Source organism: Nyctereutes procyonoides, unplaced genomic scaffold, assembly GCF_905146905.1.
Source record: "Nyctereutes procyonoides isolate TBG_1078 unplaced genomic scaffold, NYPRO_anot_genome, whole genome shotgun sequence".
NCBI classification, from domain to species: Eukaryota; Metazoa; Chordata; class Mammalia; order Carnivora; family Canidae; genus Nyctereutes; species Nyctereutes procyonoides.
Window position 1 is genome coordinate 4,646,936 of NW_026575146.1, and position 18,761 is coordinate 4,665,696.

Here is an 18,761-nt window from a genome sequence, read left to right on the forward strand (position 1 = left end):
AGACTTTGCTTCTATGTAGCCAGTAAAAGATAGACTGGATCGGGCCAAGGTCCAACCCCTTACTGCTGTTTACCAGTAGTATGACCCTAAGCTATTGAACCTTTTTAAAATACTCCCCTCAAATATTAAATAGAAATAAAGGCCGTGCCAAGTGTATAAGACTGTTTTAAGGATGCCATGAAACGCAGCAGAGGCACTTCGCCGTAAGGCCACCGCCTGCGCTCCAGCCTTAGAGACTGCGTAGCGCACAGAGGCGCACGGCCTTGGAGGGGAGACGGCTTCTGATCCCTGCTCCGTGATACGCGTGTTAATCAACCTCAGCAGGTTATTAAGCTTTACTTGCTTCAGTCTCCTAGTCTGTCAAATGTTAGTTATTAAGTCAGTACATATAAAATGCTCAGGATAGCATCTGATGCATACAGCACCTCTTAAACTAAGATGCCACCGATAGTAACATACCAATATCGGTGCCACTGACAGAAATGCCGCTAATTATAAGACATCCTGATTTTCAAGATGTCAGCTACATGACAAGGGGTCTAAGAATTGATGAAATATAGTAGTAAGCACTCAAATGTTTACCATTTTAAGGAGAGCTAGGAAATACAACCCTCCCCTGCCGATTTATAATCACTTAGAATCCCTAGACCAACCAACTTCAGGTGCAGGACAGAATTTCTAAAACTCCCTCTCTTCAGTACTTTCCCAGGTGCAGGTCTCATTCATGCAAAGCTCCCCAAGCCAGGACTCACATGGCTCCATCTTAGGGGAGGTGGTGTTTCAGGAAGTGTAATACAACATACAACATAATGCAACAATACAAGATGAAAGATAATTTTAGGAGAATTTAATTCTTTATTCAACCGTCTCAGAAGATGCTAAAAGAAACCCAGTACCTAGACCCAAAACATTTCTCATAGCCATTCACTCTTGAATTAATCACCTCATACCCTCTAAAGACTTTCAGATGCCAATTCAGTAAGCTCTCTCCCTCTTTTCCCTTAGACTCTGGCTCCCAGATAGGCATGAAGAAGAGTGTCCTAAGTCCTCTCTCCCCATCCTGAGGCTCAGGTAAGGTGCTCTCCTTGTCACTCTTGGCCATTGGACACTTGGGGAGCTCTCTCAGGCCCTCTGCTGAGCCATGCCTATATGGGCATCTCTGCTATCGTGTCATGGGGTGAGCAACTCCTCTGAATTCCAAAGGCAGATGGAACCTCAGCCCTCTCAACTCTTAGACCCTCAAATTTTTCAGAGAGTTCTGTTACTCCTCTACCCTCCTTGAAGCTAATGCCTGACGGGTGTCAGGCTCAGAGTTCTGTTGTCTTCTCCACTCCAGGCTGTAGGATTATCGCCTAGTCTGGACAGACAAGAGAAAGTCATTCTGAATGCTTTCTGTTTTGACCAGTCCTCAGCTCTTATGGTTAAGCCCAAGCTGTCATTACTCAAATCCTTTTTTTTTTCTTTTTTTGCCTCAAAGCTATTATCTATACCGTAAGCTATTATCTATTCCATTTTGAGGGGTGCCTGAGTGGTACAGTTGGTTAAGCATCCAATTCTTGATCTCAGCTCAAGTCATGATCTCAGGGTTGTGAGATCAAGCCCTGTGTTATGTTCCATGCTCAGTGGAGAGGTTCTCTCCCTCTCCTGCCCCTCCTCCTGTGCACACTGACTCTCTCTCTAAAATAAATAAATCTTTTTTAAAATTCCATTTTGAAATTCAAATATAGACTTAAAAATTCAACAAATATTTATTAGACACCAAGATGTGTCAGATTCTGTTTTCAAATATTGGAAATAGAAAAGCTAACAACACTGAAAACGTGCCCTGGAGTTTGTATCCGGTGGTAGACACACTTCTCTTTCTGTTTGTTTCTTTAGTGATAGTCGTAACTTGAGGACAAGTGGGTGATGTGCCTTTGACACCTGAGTAAGGGAGAACAGGAATCTTATAGGTGGGTTGAGGAAATTCATCATTTAAAACATTGCAACATTATGTCACCAAAACATAGTTACTAAGTACCTAATCTTCTCTCTTCCTCAACACCCACATCTCATCTGTCACCTGTGTGTCCTATTACCCCACAAAGGATTCCCCAACATGGCCTCTTGCTTTCCTCCCAGCTCTGTGGTAGCCTCGACTTTAGCTTCCTGGCATTGATTATCCTCCTAATTTGTCTCCTTTTCCAGGCTCCTCCCTCTCTGGTATGTTCTATCCCAACTCCAATGAAGCTGTTCTCTTCTTAAACTTTTCTAAGGCTCCTGTGATGACCTATAGTGAAGTGCAGTGCTTTAATGTGGCCCTATGGCTGCTCAACAGTCTACCTGCTACATGCCGTTATTCTGGTGCCATTTACCATTCCAAACCCATTTCCTGCAATTACCTCCTGCCCTAACAACACATGCTGTCAATTCTCTGAACTCTTGTTCATGCTTGGAATACTATTCCTTTCTTCCATAGCCTGGAAAAATCCTTCTAATCCTTTATGGCCAAGCTGCAATGTCATTTTCTCTTGGAAGCCTTCCATGTACCCCAGAATGATTAATTACTCTCTTCTCTCTATTACAATAACCATTTCCTCATACCACTAGTTGGATCCTTATCACAATGGGATCCAGTTAGTTGTTCATGCACCCATTCTCTTGAGAACATGAGCTCCTTGAGAAACGAGACTGTCTTATCCAGTACTAGAGCTCACTCCAGTATCTGGCATGCTACCCACTAAGTAGGAGGTGTTAATTAGTATTTGTTACTAAACTGACAAAACCCAAGAGCTTATGTATACATATACATGTATAAATAATATTTATATATGCATAAGCTTTCATATAAATCCACATGGACATATTTTTATATATTTCATATTTACCCAAATTTTAATCTCTATTTCTGCCACAAATATTTAGTAGCTGCTGATAGCTCTTTTGAAATATCCCTATAAATATAAAATTGCCTTTATTTTAAATGCACTAATATTCTATTTGAAGGCTTTTATAGTTTTGACAGTTCTGAAAACCTGACTGGTTTCTAAAAGCTTATTATTAATTCCATAATACTTTATATTCTGTACTGTGTATCTATATTTAATACTCTGTTTAACTTAAATAAGATTTCCTACTTGGTTAATAGGATACAAGTCAAATGTATGAGTGAGAGGCAGGAATCTACTCGATGTCTAGTCAAGTGATATGATGGTTTGAAGTAAGCAATCAGCCACTCATACCGTTTCATGATCACTATTTAATTCTCAGAGAAGAACATTTAAGTTTAACTTTTTAGATGAAAAATTAGAATAGCATAATCCACAGGAGAATCATTTTAGTCTTATTTCTCTATTGTCTTTCTTTCTCATTAGTCTGTGAAATACTTTCACATGGAAACACTCATGATCCTCATTTGAGACTATAGTCTAAAGAAAGAAATGTAATAAAGTAAACTAATTAAAAAATGGGTATCATGTGCTAGGTTAAAGATAACTCTTTTTTTTAAGACTTTATTTATTCATGAGAGACACAGAGAGAGAGGGGCAAAGACATAGGCAGAGGGAGAAGCAGGCTCCCTGCAGGGAGCCCGATGTGGGACTCAAGGTCCCAGGACCCTGGGATCATGACCTGAGCCAAAGGCAGACGCCCAACCGCTGAGCCACCCAGGTGTCCCAAGATACCTCATTTTTAACAAACTGCTACTTCCCAAGTGATTAAATTCAGCTCAAATTGCTGGGTTGGGAATGGGGTCATAATATAGGTAACTTTAACTGACTAGAAAAATTTTCCACAATCCTAAAAATCTAGGTAGTAACACAGCTCCTTAAGAAATTCATGTTTTGTCTCCCTACATAAGACTGACTTGTTATTAGGATTATAATTAATACTAAACTAACATACATTTATTTATTTGTTTATTTATTTATTTTAAAGGGTTTTTTTTTTTGTTTGTTTTTTGTTTGTTTTTTTTTTAATTCATGAGAGACACAGAGAGAGGCAGAAACACAGGCGAGGGAGAAGCGGGCTCCATGATGCAGGGAGCCTGATGCGGGACTCGATCCAGGAATTCTGGGATTATGCCCTGAGCGGAAGGCAGATGCTTCAACCGCTGAGCTACCCAGGCATCCCCTAAACCAACTTTTTAAACCGTAACTTAGAGGTCACTAAAACTAATGCAAGGGGAACAGAATCACTCTGTTACACGCAGCCATGTAAACGTAGGATTCCAAACCTTACACTTGGAAAATCCTGATGTTGAAAGAATCAGAGTAGTATGCCCAGAGCCATAGGGCCAATTGGTAGCAAAGCTAAGATTAGAATTCATCAGAGCAAAATCCAAATTCCCAGTGGCTTACAAGGCTCTACAGACCATCTTGTTCCAATACCCCTGGCTCTTCAACCACACTAAACTCATTTCCACTTCAGTGCCTCTGAGCGGGCTGTTCCTTCACCCAAAACATTCTTTTCCTTTCTTTTTCCAGGGCTGATGATTTCTCATGTTTCAGGTCTCAGTGTCAATGTGACCTTCTCAAACAGTTCTTTCCTGAGTTCTGTGTCTGAACTTGAGATTCTAAAATAACCTCACAGTGCACCACCCTCCAGCCCCTTATCAAGTCCCCCTCTATCAGGGAATCTATTCAATTTCTTCAAACATTTGCCACAGTCAAAATTATCTTGTTTATTCATTTCTTAGTTTGTTTACCTGCCTCTTCTAACAGAACATAAGCCCCATGACAGCAAGAGTTTCGACCATATTGTTCCTTGCTGTGCTCCTAACCCCTGAATGGGACCATGCACACAAGGCCATCTTATTTATTGATGAACTTAGATCTCTTTGGTCTTATTTAACTTGGGAGAGGTAAAGAACATTGGGCTTGAAATTAGAAGAAGGACCTTTGTGTTCTGGGCAAGTCACAAATGATATCATCTTTACTGTTCTCATTTTTGAAACAGGGACAATGGCCTCCTATTACAGTGCTGTTGAGAGAAAAAGGCAAATAATATATGTAAAAATGCTTTAAGTAGAAGTATATCTGTATACAGATAAGTTGCTTCTCCCATATGAGACTTACTCACACTTCTTTAAGTCTTCTGGGCTTCAAGTGCTCTTGTCCTCAGGATCCTTTCAGATCATACACACTAGTTCCTTTCCCTGAGGCTTGAGCAGAGCAAGCAGGTAATGGAACCAGCCAGATTCCAGCATGAACTCACATTTGCCTGGAACCTACCGTCCTCTTCAGTTGCAGAGGGTCAATGCTTTCCTGGTGTCTAAAGATGATTATTACACCTCACTTCTCTTGCCATTGCTTGAGGAAAGAAAAAAAAAAGGAAGTTTATTGATACCCCTTACTTCTGCTCTACATCTATATGGCTAGAGAAGCTTACCCCCACTGTGAGAACTGTTCATTCTGATAGTTGAGGTACAAAGATGGAATCAAGTCTCTTTCTCTCTCTCTCTCTCTCTCTCAATCTTTGCTCCTTCATTTTCCCATGGCCTAGTTTTCTGGCCCTTAGTTTACTTATGACCCTTAAACAATGTAGGGGTTAGGGACCTCAACCCCCATGCAGCTGAAAAATCCACATATAACCTTTGACTTTCCAAAACATAACCTACTAATAGCCTACGGTTGACTAAAAGTCTTCCTGATAACATAAACAATCGTTAAATACATATTCTGTTTGTTACATGTATCATATATCATATTCTTAAAATAAAATAAGCTATAGAAAAGAAAATGTTAAGAACATCATAAGAGAAAATATATTTATTTATTTTTTTAATTTTTTAAAATTTATTTATGATAGTCACAGAGAGAGAGAGAGAGAGAGAGAGGCAGAGACACAGGCAGAGGGAGAAGCAGGCTCCATGCACCGGGAGCCCGACGTGGGATTCGATCCCGGATCTCCAGGATCGTGCCCTGGGCCAAAGGCAGGCGCCAAACCGCTGCGCCACCCAGGGATCCCGAGAAAATATATTTATAATACTATAAAAAATCTGCCTATAAGTGGCCCCATGCTGTTCAAACCTGTGTGGTTCAAGGGTCAGCTGTAATTAATTCCCAGAATGACTGAAATAGCAATATCTTTTCCTTCAGGGAAAAACTCTACTTCTATCTCTAGGTACACTCTAATCCCCATGGTTTCAACAATCCCCAGTGGGCCCCTCTTTTTTTTCAATTTATTGCGCTCTGGGCTGTAAAATCTTATCCCCAGTGACATAATTACATAAGTAAGAGTAAATTACTATGGAACTTAATATACATAGATCTTGAAAAACAAAAGAGAACAAATGAGATGTTAATTAGCAATGATCATTTTAAAATGTGTATAAAAAATAAAAGTAAATTAAAATTAGTATGTATTTGTTTATTCTTTAACAAGAATAAACTAAGTGGAATTTAAAATGCTTTTCCAAAATACATTTAAAATAACCTCTTTTGTTTGAAGTGTAGAAATTCAAACAAGTGTCAATTTTGAATATCATTTGGAAGGATGATAAGAGCTATGAACATCCGAGACAGTCATGGTAAACAAGATGAAGTGGTGTGGAGAGAAACTAAAGGAAAGAAAGTAGACTTGTGTGGTCTCTGCTGGGGGCATGGGAAAGGCAGATTATGAGATGCACCCCAAGGGCTGGGAGATAGTGCTCAGGCAAAGAGTGCAGGGCATTCATACGCAAAAATATCCTGGCCTGTCTCCTATCATTGGTGCCTGCCCTACTTTTCTTTGTTCTCATTTATACCTATTTTACTATTGCCTTGAGTCTTTTTTCCTCTTGCCATTTAGAGTACTGTGGATTGGGTTTGGTTTTTGTTCCATTTTTAGCTATTTCTATTTTTAAAAAATAGCCTTTAAATAAGGCTCATAAATTTTCAGGCCAGAATCTGGAGTTATCTGACGGTACATAAATCTGAAGATAAAGTATAGAAAAATGCCTGTTTTTGTAAAACGTATGGTAAAGCAGAAGGAAGTGCATTCACAAAAGATCAGAGTTAAAATTGAGTCCTCACTCTGAATATTTTGTATATATTGTGCAACTTACATTCATTCAATTAATTATTTATTCACCAATTCATTCAATAAATACCTAAGCATGTAATATGTACCAAACAATACACTTAACCATAAACATATAAGGATGGTTAATTAGACAGAGCTTCTGAATACGTGGAGATCACAGTCCACTGCCAGAGATAGACACTGCCAGAGATAGGTGAACAAAGCACAATCAGTGTCTGCAGTGATAAGGGTAAGAACAAATACAGAGGAGAGCTCGGCCTTAGGATGTAAAGTAGTGTTTCTCCAAAGGGAGCCAGTATGAACAGAATCCAGGAGACAAACGAAGTGAACTAAGCAAAACTGGAGTGTCATAATGTTATTCCAAACACTTAGGGTCAGCTTGGAAACTGTAAGTAGCTCCGAGAGACTGGAATGCATGGAAAGAGGGAAATGCCAAACGCTGAGCCTTTAGAAGATAGTTCATGAATTTGGAATTAGCCTAAGAGGGATGGCAAGCCACTAAAGGGTTTAAGTTGGAAAGAAAGGAGATGACATGATAGGTTAGAAAGACTGCCCAGTGAATTCAATACAAGAGAAAATAAAATCTACTCTGGCATCAATATGAAATTCTAGCCCATTTTATAGGCTGTGTATAAAATGTGTTGTGTGGCTTTTGCTTAGGATGTAGAAAATTGAAAAGAATATGTCTCCCACCCTACCAACAAGAAAAGATACATAATCTAAACAATCATAACTTCTTTTTTTAAAAAAAGATTTTATTTATTTATTTATTCATGAGAGACACAGAGAGAGAGATAAAGGCAGAGACACAGGCAGAGGGAGAAGCAGGCTCCACGCAGGGAGCCCGACGTGGGACTCGATCCCACATCTCCAGGATCACACCCTGGGCTGAAGGCGGCGCTAAACTGCTGAGCCACCCGGGCTGCCCAATAATAACTTCTCTTAAACCCATCAGAGAGTTAAGGCCATAGGTCAACCAACTAGTCTGAAATCTGAGTAAATACAGGAATCAGACACCAGCTTTCCTAGGGCAGAATATGGAAGAAAGATAGGGATGACATACTTGTGGGCAAGAAGACTTTAGCTAAAATTTTTAAGAATTGCTAAAGGCCAAGTGTGGCCTGCCCAAAGGGTGTAGAAGCCCTGGAAGCGGAGACACAAAGGGAGTTCACACCCACTTATGGCCTCTTCTCCATAGACCCCATCTTCTGCTCACCACAAAGGTTGGCGATAGAGGAGAAAGACATGAAAAAGGTTCCCTTCAAGGACAGATCTGGGGATGGAGTGGGGAGAAGTCATCACTATGAGAAAGCACAAAGCCTCACCTGGCTCCTTATTCTCTATAGTATAAAAGCCTTAAACAAGTTCGAAAAGGTCATCAAATCCTGACCAGGAGATGGATGAAAACACACTGTATCTGAGAGAAGGATACAGAAACTCTGTCTCTGGAAGAGGGGCAAGAAACCGTTTTGGTCCCAGACATTTAATGTTCTCTGCAGCTGCAAGAGGAGCAGGATCCCTAGAAAAGCTCTACTCCAGAGACTTAGAGACACAAAGCCTACCAAATACTGACATTGAACCAGTATAAGAGAGAATAGCAACCACTCCCCCACAATACCAGGCCAGCAACCAAGTAAAAAATAACAGCAGTCTACTACTGGGAGAGAAGTAAGAACATGGAGAGAAACACTCATCTGATAAAGACTTGAAACTAGCTCTTATACAAATGCTCCAACAAACAATCATGAACACTCTTAAAATTAATAGAAAGTTTAAAAAGTTCAACAAAAATATACCAAGAAAAAAAATGACAAAGAACTAATAAATTTAATAGTAAAAAAACCTAATTGAATGGAATGAATTGGAGAATTGTAATAATAAAGGAAAGAATCAGTGAAGTTTAACATAGATCAATAGAAATACTACCAGGAGAGTTGGTAAGTACACTTGTGGTGAACATAGCATTATGTGTAATCTTGTCAAATATCTAAGGTGTATACCTGAACCTGATATCAACTCTACCCAGATTTTTAAGAATAATAATAAATTATTTAAAGTAGAAATAATCCAATCTGCACAAAAAAAAATCAGTCTCAATTTCAATATCTAGCAAAAATATCTTTCAGGACTGAAAGTGAAATAAAAAACATTTTCAAATGAAGTATACTTTTCAAAGAAGTATAGAATTTGTCATCAGAATTGCTGTAGAAGGGAAATTATATCAGAAGATAACCTGGAACAACAGGAATAAAGGAAGAGCAACAGAAATACAAATATTTGGGCAAATACAATTGACTATTCCCTATTATATTCTTTAAAATATGGCTGATGATTGAAAACAGAAATTATAACATTTTCTAAGAGTTGTGTCAATGGAGGTAGATGTAATATATAAGACAATGATAACATAAGTGGAAAGAATAAAATTTTTATAGGTGATATATTTCTGCATTACATTTGAAATGGTAAAAATATTAATTATATTGGTAAAAGTAAAGTATATACATTGTAGTTCCCAGACCTATGATTAAAAGAACTATACAATGAAACATAGTCAAAAGCACAATAGATAAAACAGAATACTAAAGTTTAAAATACCACCAAAAAGGAGCACCTGGGTGACTTACTTAAGCATCCAACTCTTGATTTTGGCTCAGGTCATGATCTCAGGGTCATGAGACATGGCTCAGCACGGGGTGTGGAGCCTGCTTAAGATTCTCTCTCTCCCTCTGTCCCTCCACCGTCTCTCTTAATAATAATAATAATAATAATAATAATAATAATAGTATAAAATACCCCCAAAAGGCAGAAAAAAACAAAAAAGGAAAAAACTTGGTAAACAAAAAAATTAATAAAAAAATAGTCCTAAGACCAAACATACCAATAATTACATTAACTGTAAATGGCCTTAAAAAATAAAATAACTGTAGATGGTCTAACCACCATTTAGAGAGAATTTAAAGAGAAATTGCCAGAATGAATAAAAACATGACTCAACTATATGTTGCTCATAAGACACTTCAAATTAATGATGTAGGTAAGTTTAAAAGTAAAACATGAGCCAAAAAGAAATCTAGAGTGGTTATATTAATATCAGACAAATAGACTTCAAAGAAAAAAAATCACATTCTATAATCATAAGAGTGCATTCTCCAAGAAGGTATTATAATGCTAAATGGACATGCACCTAACAACAGAGCTTCAAAATACATAAAACTGACAAAACTGAAAGGAAAAATAGATAAATATACAATTATCATTGGACATTTCAACACCCTTGTCACCATAATAGAACTAATAAAAAATCAGAACAAAATAGAAGAACAAAACCTGGCTATGACTGACATTTATAGAGCACTTTACCCCATAGGAACAGAGTACATATCCTCCTCAAGAGCACATGGAACGATCCTCAAGATAGACCATATCCTTGATTTTTAAACAAATTCTAATAAATTTAAAAGAATTGAACGTATTCAAAGTGTGTTCCCTGACCCTAATATAATTAAACTAGAAATCAATAAAAGTGAGATATAAGAAAAATCTTCAAACCTTTGGAAATTAATCCACACAAAGTGATTCCAAAATCAAACAAAGACATTAAATGACAACTAAAGATGAATATCTCTCATGAACATAGACACAAAAGTTTTAGGAGAGAATAAAGAACAACCCAGCTGGTGTTGCCAATGTTTCCAGAGGGACAAAGAACTCATTAAAGGAGAGATCATTTGTGTGGGCAATCCACTGCTTCCACTTACAGAAGTGAGAAAACTGAACTAGATCCCCATAACTTCATATACACTATCTCCCTTAAAGTCACTTAATCAAGAGAATGTCCAAGAGGACCACAGGAGATTGCTGCTTAACCCAAAAACCAGAAAAAAATGGGCTGTGAAGACAGTATTTCTGAGAACTGCAGTCTTGTTCAATACAGATGTTTTACTTGAGGAAATCACCAATCTGGGAAAGCTAAGTGAACCTACCTGTATCCCTGATCATCTACCCTGTCCGAGCATTCCATCTGTGGACAGCTTTAAGCAAGGACAGTCAAGAAGGCTTTAGAATTATGCCATAACTGCTAATATCTATTCAGTACTTACTATGTGCCAAGCACTGTGCTAAGCACTTCAAGGACACAACTTTACTTCATTGTTCACAATAACCATGCAAGGTAGGTTATATCACTATTCCCATCTCAGGGACAAAGAAACTGAGGCTCAGAATATTTAAGGAGGAAAGGTATTGACTCCAGATCCCCCAGTAGCCAGACTCTGGGAGCCACTAATGCTGTTCTTGTACCACCCCCCACGGCTCAACTGTACCCTTTACAATTTGCTTTAATAAGATGAAATTCTGATTTATCCTTACAAATCTTAGTTAACAAAAACACAATACTTCTTTCGTTCTAAGACTGTCTATAGCTTTTGTCTGGATCGAGAGTAAAACTGAGCTTTTTTACATGGCTCTTTTTACAGGTGTGGACCTTTGTGTTCATTGGCACCACACAAATCACTATGGACTTAGCTTAAGGACTAAAGTTGCATTCAGTAAGAATTTTGATCAGTAAATAAATGTTTCAAGCATTGTGACTTCTTTCACATGGCCCACATAGCCCTGGGTTCCAAAAGAAAATACAACTTAAAAGCAAAACAGGACAACTTTAAAAAATAAACTTCTCACTGAAACTTGCCTCTGACCGCTGTTCTGGAACATCCAGACGCATGTAAAATGGACTCTTCCTCTCCCCAGTTTTCGCTTTAACTATCCAGTGGTATCTCAAAAGCAAGTCATGAGGCCTCCTTCAAGCACCCATCATTTACTTTCCTTCCAACTTGGGCCAAATTGATAACACAGAGAGTGTTCTGAAAAACTGCACCACAGGCCCCAGTGCTAGGGCCCCTAGCGTCTGTGCAGTGGCCTGCTTCTCTTGCTGCCTCCTTTGTGCTAGACAAATGGGGGCCACAGGCTGCCTGGGCCTCAAAGTCTTACAGAATTTGTGGTAGCAACAGCTCCTTTCTCTTCTATTTGCAGGCCTGGGGAGCAGGTTCAGGCACAGTCCTGTGGGTTTGGGTGAAGGCCATTCCTGACTTTGACATCTCATCAGCCTCCCTGTCTGCTCCTGTCAGCACACCTTTCTCTTCTTCCCTGGAGATCTTACTACTCTTCTTGCCAGTTATCCACCTTCTCCAGAGTTTCATAATCAACTCTTTGACATGAGACTTTTGGTTCATTTTGAAGCTACCGTACCTACACGCCTAAGTCCTGATGCTTTCCTTGTGATCTGAGACCCAGAATGGGGAGGGGACTGTCCTGGCTTCCCCCGCTGTATGCACAGATGGAAAGTGACAGGTTATTCAGATGGGCTACTTATCTTTTCCTTTGAGCGGTCCTTCTCTTAAAGGCATGTGATTACAGCACGTGTCTTCCCACCAAGAATCTCCTGGTGGAGTGCCCCGTGGAGACCCCTGGGCCTCTGCAGGACACTGAAGCCCGGCCACTCAGTCGGTCACGCTGCTAATTCCAGCAGTCATTCCCCAAAAGCTGGTGGAGTAGTCATCTTTGTGCATTCTCTGGGGTGTGGGATGTGTGGGTCATAAAGCCGTGCAGACCTGCTCAACTTCAGCTTCAGGACTGCAGGCTAGCCGTAAACCTCCCCCAGGCTTGCATTCTTTCTTCGTCTTCCCAACTATGACAACAGCTTGACTATCCTACTATTTTGACTGGGAAAAATCCAAGAGCCATAGTAGTCAGCTTTACCTGTCAGCCTTAAAGATAAATAAGAAATAATCCCACCATTCAGATCAATTACTAATACATTTACCTAGGCTCACACATCATAAATTCAGCGTGTCCTAGCAATTCCATTGGAACCACCTCAAGCCCCCTTGCTTTTCTCTGGTCTGGCCGTGGAGCCATGTGTCTTCAAACACATCGGGAGTTCTGCTCTCCTAATTCTGCCCCCCTTGCAGGGGTCACTTTGACTTTGAACGTCAGCATGTATCCCGATCAGACCTCCCTTTCTCACTTGGGTCACTCCAGCCTTAATGCCTTGTATGGGTCCTGCTTCAATTTCACTTTCCCAAATGCATTGCCATGGTTTGAAATATATGTGTGTATTCAGCTTCCTCTGCACAATTACCTCTTCGGTGCCTCTTCCTTCATGCTTCCCTGGGCCTATTACTCATCCTCCCACCTCTGTACTGCCAGCAGCCCTGATAGCTCCACTTTCTCCCTTCTTAGCTCATTCCAGAATATTCCAACAGCTTTTCTTGAGAAAAGTTACTCCTTCTGTATGACTTGTTCTTTATTTCTCTCCTGTTTTTTACAAATCTCTCTTCCAATTTCTGCATTCAGAACAGAAAAGAAAAGCCAACTCGCCTTCATTACGTGCCAGGTGTTTTCCAAGGTCCTCATTAAATGCTCTATTCTACAAGAAAGACATTATTTGAACAGATGAGGAGGCATAAGTTTTAAGAAAAGAGATTTAGTAGTTTGTCCAGTGTTGTATAGTGGGGCACAGAAGTGTTTAGATTTAAACACAGAATCTATATGATTCCAAAACTCCTGTTGTCTTTTCCTCATTTAACACTGCCATCATATCATTTCTTTATATTAACAAAATTGGATTTCAAGTACAAGTACCCAAAGACATTGATGTGTTTTCTATTTCTGTTGGTCATCTTCTGGAAGACTCAGTGCAGTATTTCAAACTACACATAGGTGATCTCTTGCAAATAATTTCTTAAAATCTAGAATTATAAAAGTGGACAGCACCTGAGAGAGTATTTAATCTCATTATGTGTGAGAAACCCAGCCCCTCTGGGAAGAAATAAATCGAAACCAAAAGTGGAGCACTTAACCGACCTAGCCACCCAGGAGCCCCCATCACCAGGATTCTCTGTCCACACCTCTTCCCCATTCCTGCCATAGGTACCCCCCACCCCATGCACACACCTTCCTGATCCTTTCCTCTGTGTTCCCTAAAATCCACAATCATCGGCAGATATCTGTACTATTCAAAGAGTTCACACCATTCACTTTGTTGCCATGACTCTGTCCTGATGACACTTCTTACTGCAGACCTCTAAGTGGAAGCTTTGTTTTCTCTCTATTCCAAGTCCTTCAGGGTCTAGAAATGGAGCAGCCATCCTGCTTGTTCTCCTTCCTTGATAAGAAACAGTTAAGAGCTGCCTTATTATCCCACCACAGAATTTACCAGCCTACAAGCATCCCACTCGGATTCCCTGCCATCTGCTCTGTCTCAGTAGGGGTATTCAGGCCCATGAGGGCCACCATCCCATCTATGAACCATACTCCATCACTTCCACATCCTCAAGGATTTGCATCCAATTTCCCCCTCTCTCTCCTGTATCAATTTATCTCTTTAAGAGATTATCTTATTATAATTATCTTAAGATAATGATAAATGATCATTATCACCAGGACATAAACATACTCTAGTATCTTTCATATTTGAAACAGACACTCCCTGATCCTCATGTCACACCTTTCCACTTACATCACCAATTCACAGCAAAGTGATCCGTCATCTGTACTCAGTCTCCTCGCCTCATTTGCCTTTAACTCTCTCTGGTCAAGTTTCTCTCATTTCCTGTCTCCGAAAACCTACCAAGGTCATGGTGACTTCCATCTTGTCAAATCCAATGGGATCTTCTCTGCTCTCAGCAACATTTGATATACTTTCTTCTCTTGGCTTCTGGAACACTGGCCCCTTCTGAATTTCTCCCTTCTATAGAGTATGTTTTTCTTCAGTGTCCTTTGTTAGTGCCTTCTCTTCTCTGAGACAGAGGACACCTCTATTCACTCTATCTCCCTAAGTAATCCCATTAGGCCCCATGGCTTGAATACCATAACTCAAAAATTTACATCTTCAGCCAAGATCTTTCCATGAACAACAGGGTCACACATGGAGTCATCCATCTGACATCACAAAGTTCACATCTTCAAAACAGAACTTTTATGTTTTGGAACTACATACAGATAGTGGTCATATGATATTGTGGATGTACTGTTAAGTCACTAAGTTGTTGGCTTCAAAAGGGTTAATTTTATGTTGGGAGAATTAGACCTCAGTTTTAAAAAATGAGAAAGCCCAGAACTTTTGATTTTCATTTCCACCAAAACTTAGTCCTTCCCCAGAATTCCCCATTTTAATAAATATATACCTACCTTCAACTTTCCATTTCCCATTGCATCCAAATCATCACCAAGCTTGTCACTTCTCCCTCCAAAGTTTCTCTCCAATCTACTTCTTTCCATCTCCACTGAGGCCACCCTCACCCAAGCCTCTACTACCCATCTCTACAATTATGATTGGTCTCCCTGTCTCTACTCTTGACTGTCTACAGTATATTCTCCATATAGCAGGGAACTTGACGTTCTAAACATGTAGATCAAACTATGTCACTCCCTGCTTAAAGCATCAAATGGATTCCCATGATACCTATTAAAAAAAAAAAAGCCAAAGTTCTTCCTAGGGCCTGCATGGCTCTCCCTGGTCTGACCCTTGCCTACTACTTCTCTGATCTGCTTTGTTCTTCACTGTCTATTTATGAGTCATACTGATCTTTCTTTTCCTTGAAAATACCAAGTTCGTTTTCACTTCATTTGTTCATTTGTTTGTCTTTCTTTCTCCTGCTAGAAGGTAGGTCAGCACCTTAGTGTATTTGGGCTGCTATCACAAAAGATCACAGATGGGTGGCTTATATACAACAGAAATTTATTTCACACTGTTCTTGAGGCTGAAAAGTACAAGATCAAGGTGGCAGGCAGTATGCTCGTGTTTTGGTGAAGACCTCCTTTTGGATTGTAGACTGCCAACTTCTCACTGCATCCTCACATGGTGGAAGAGGCTAGGGAGAAATGTGGGGTCTCTTATAGGACATTAATCCCATTTATGAGGTTCCACCCTTGTGACTGTAGCACCACCTAATATCATCACATTGGGCATTAGGATTTTAACATGAATTTGGGGCAACACAAAACTCAGACTCTAGCAGTAAACTATTGAAACAGGGGCTTTATCCATCTTTATCCCCATATCTCCAATAGCTAAAAAGTCCCAGCCACATAGTAGGTGCTAACTAAATTAAATGTTAAATGAATAAAGCCCCCAGATCTTTCTGGCTTTGTTTTTTCACAGTATCGTTGCCTTCAAGCAGCATTATAACAAAGCTGTATGCTACTTTAAACTAAAATGAAACAAAAAAATAAAAAATAAAAAAAAATAAAAAAACAAAATTTCCAGATTTGAATTCAATCTAAAATAATACAAAGATAAACATAACTATATTAGAAGAAAAGACAGTTATGAGGTGGTTGATATTTTCCTAAGCAACATAAGAAATTAAAATTACTAAGGAATAGACAGATGTACTTATCTCTACACACACATAAAGTTTATTGTAGAGCGAACACACCATAGAACAAAGCCAAGTTCTTTAAAGTATAGAAAAGAACACATATTTGCAACACATATGATAAGAAAAAGTGGTATTTCTTTTTTTAGAAAAGATCTTATTTATTTATTTGAGGGAGGGCATGAGGTGGGAGAGGGGCAGAGGAAGAGGGAGGAACAGACTCTCTGTTGAGCAGGGAGCCCCATGCGGGACTTGATCCCAGGACCCTGAGATCATGACCTGCACTGAAGGCAGACGCTTAACACCGAGATGCCCCCAGAAGTAGTATTTCTAAAAATATAAGAACCTCTTACTAATTATGAAGGAAATTATAAACAACTCAAAACAAGCAAATATATGAATAGGCAGATATTTCATAGAAAAGAAAATTCTAGTAGTCCACAACCATACAAGATCTTCATCCTCACCTAGATTCATACAACTATAAAAGACACAGTGATTTGCCTGTTTTTAACTGTCAAAATTGACAACACTTTTAAAGAACAACAAGTCCCAGCTGGAAAAGATGGGAGAAGTTCTCTGTCTACTGCCCATGAGATCTGTGGCCGACTCGTTCCTTTCCCCTGCGTCTGGGCTGGCCTTCAGTGACTTGCTTGACAAATAGAACATATATGAAAGAGTGACAGAAAGTCATAGCAACTGTTGGTTCAGAAAAAGCCTGCAGCTTCCACCCGAGCTCTGAGACTGCACACTAGAGACATCTCTAATTTGGAAATGACACAGAGAGGTCTTGAGAATATCTGGAGAGGGAGAGATCTGGGCAGCTCCCAGCTGGTTAGCCCAGCTATGCAAGCTCTCCTAGCTCTGGGCCCTGACACTGGCACAGTCCAAACCCAAATCATCCCCCACCAGATTCTGTTCACACTGAAGATTCCTAAGTAAAGTAACTGGTGGTGTGTTTAGCCATTAAGATTGTATGTGGTCTGTTGTGTAGCAACACATAACCAGAACCGGAGTGAATTGCTACTACCATTATGTAATCTGGTAACGCTCTAAAATAAAAAATATAACATCCTTTGAACCAGAAATATCACTCCTTGGGATCTATCTCAGGGACATGAGAGCACCAGGACCTAGGATACATCAACAGGAATATTTATTGCAGTATTTTTGTTGCAAGATTAAAACAAAAAACAAAACTAGGAAATAGGTACCCATCACTAGAGAAATATCGAATATATTCTAATACTTTTAAAAGGATGAGAGTTGGAGTGCCTTGGTGGCTCAGTGGTTGAGTATCTTTGGCTCAGGTCATGATCCTGGGATCCTGGGATCAAGTCCTGCATCAGGCTCCTCGAAATGAGCCTGCTTCTCCCTCTGCCTGTGTCTCTGCCTGTCTCTTGGTGTCTCTCACGAATAAATAAAATCTTAAAAAAAAAAAAAGAATAAAAAAGAAATAAAAGGGTGAGAGTTTTACCATTTTCCTTCGAGGGATTTCTACCAAATAAAAGAGACAGAAAAGTATGTAAAACATGATTGTGTTTTTTATAAAGCAAACAATGAAGGGAAAGGCTCTCAGATATATAAATGCATTCCATATTTCATTAAAGCTAGGATTGTAAGACATGTAACAATTTCCAGGAATGTTAGAATATGCAGGAAGGGTTGCATCTGGATCTGATGTGCGAGCCTGCCCTGCAGGGACTGAGTGGAAGTGGAAACGGACGCTGAGGTTTATTGATACAACTCAGAGGCCTCATATTTGGAGAAAAGGGTAAATAAGAAAAAAACGCAAAAAAAGAAAAAATGCACATGATTATATCCCATCTATATAAAATCTGTGTGTTTACAAAGAAACTAACTGGTGGGAATGCCCACGAAAAACTGTCGAGTTAAAAAACCAAACTACAGAGTAATGAACATAGTATGTTTCTATGTTGGCAAAAACAAAACACCTCCAGATGCTCATGTCTCTACAGGCTTGGAGAAGTTTATGGATATCTCTGAACGAATATGATTATGCTTCACATTGTTTCACTTGTGACAAGCGTTATTACTTTGTGATTTTTGTGCATTTTCAAAAGTCAAATAAAAGTCAAACAAAATTGAAATGGACAAAAGCCGAGGCGGAAAAGTACATCATGTTGCCATACAGCTAAAAATAAATCTGGTGCTTTCATTCACATTTCAAGCGTCCTTGTTAACAGCCACTGTCACCATCTCTGGTTTATGAGAAAGGAGCAAATGACTTGCTGATTTCTCCATGATCGATTACAAAATTTAGCCAAGCAGTCACATGGTTTGAGCATCTTAGTCTATTGTCACCACTCTTGTCACCATAATTACTTAGTTCAAACATTTCAAAAAACTACCATT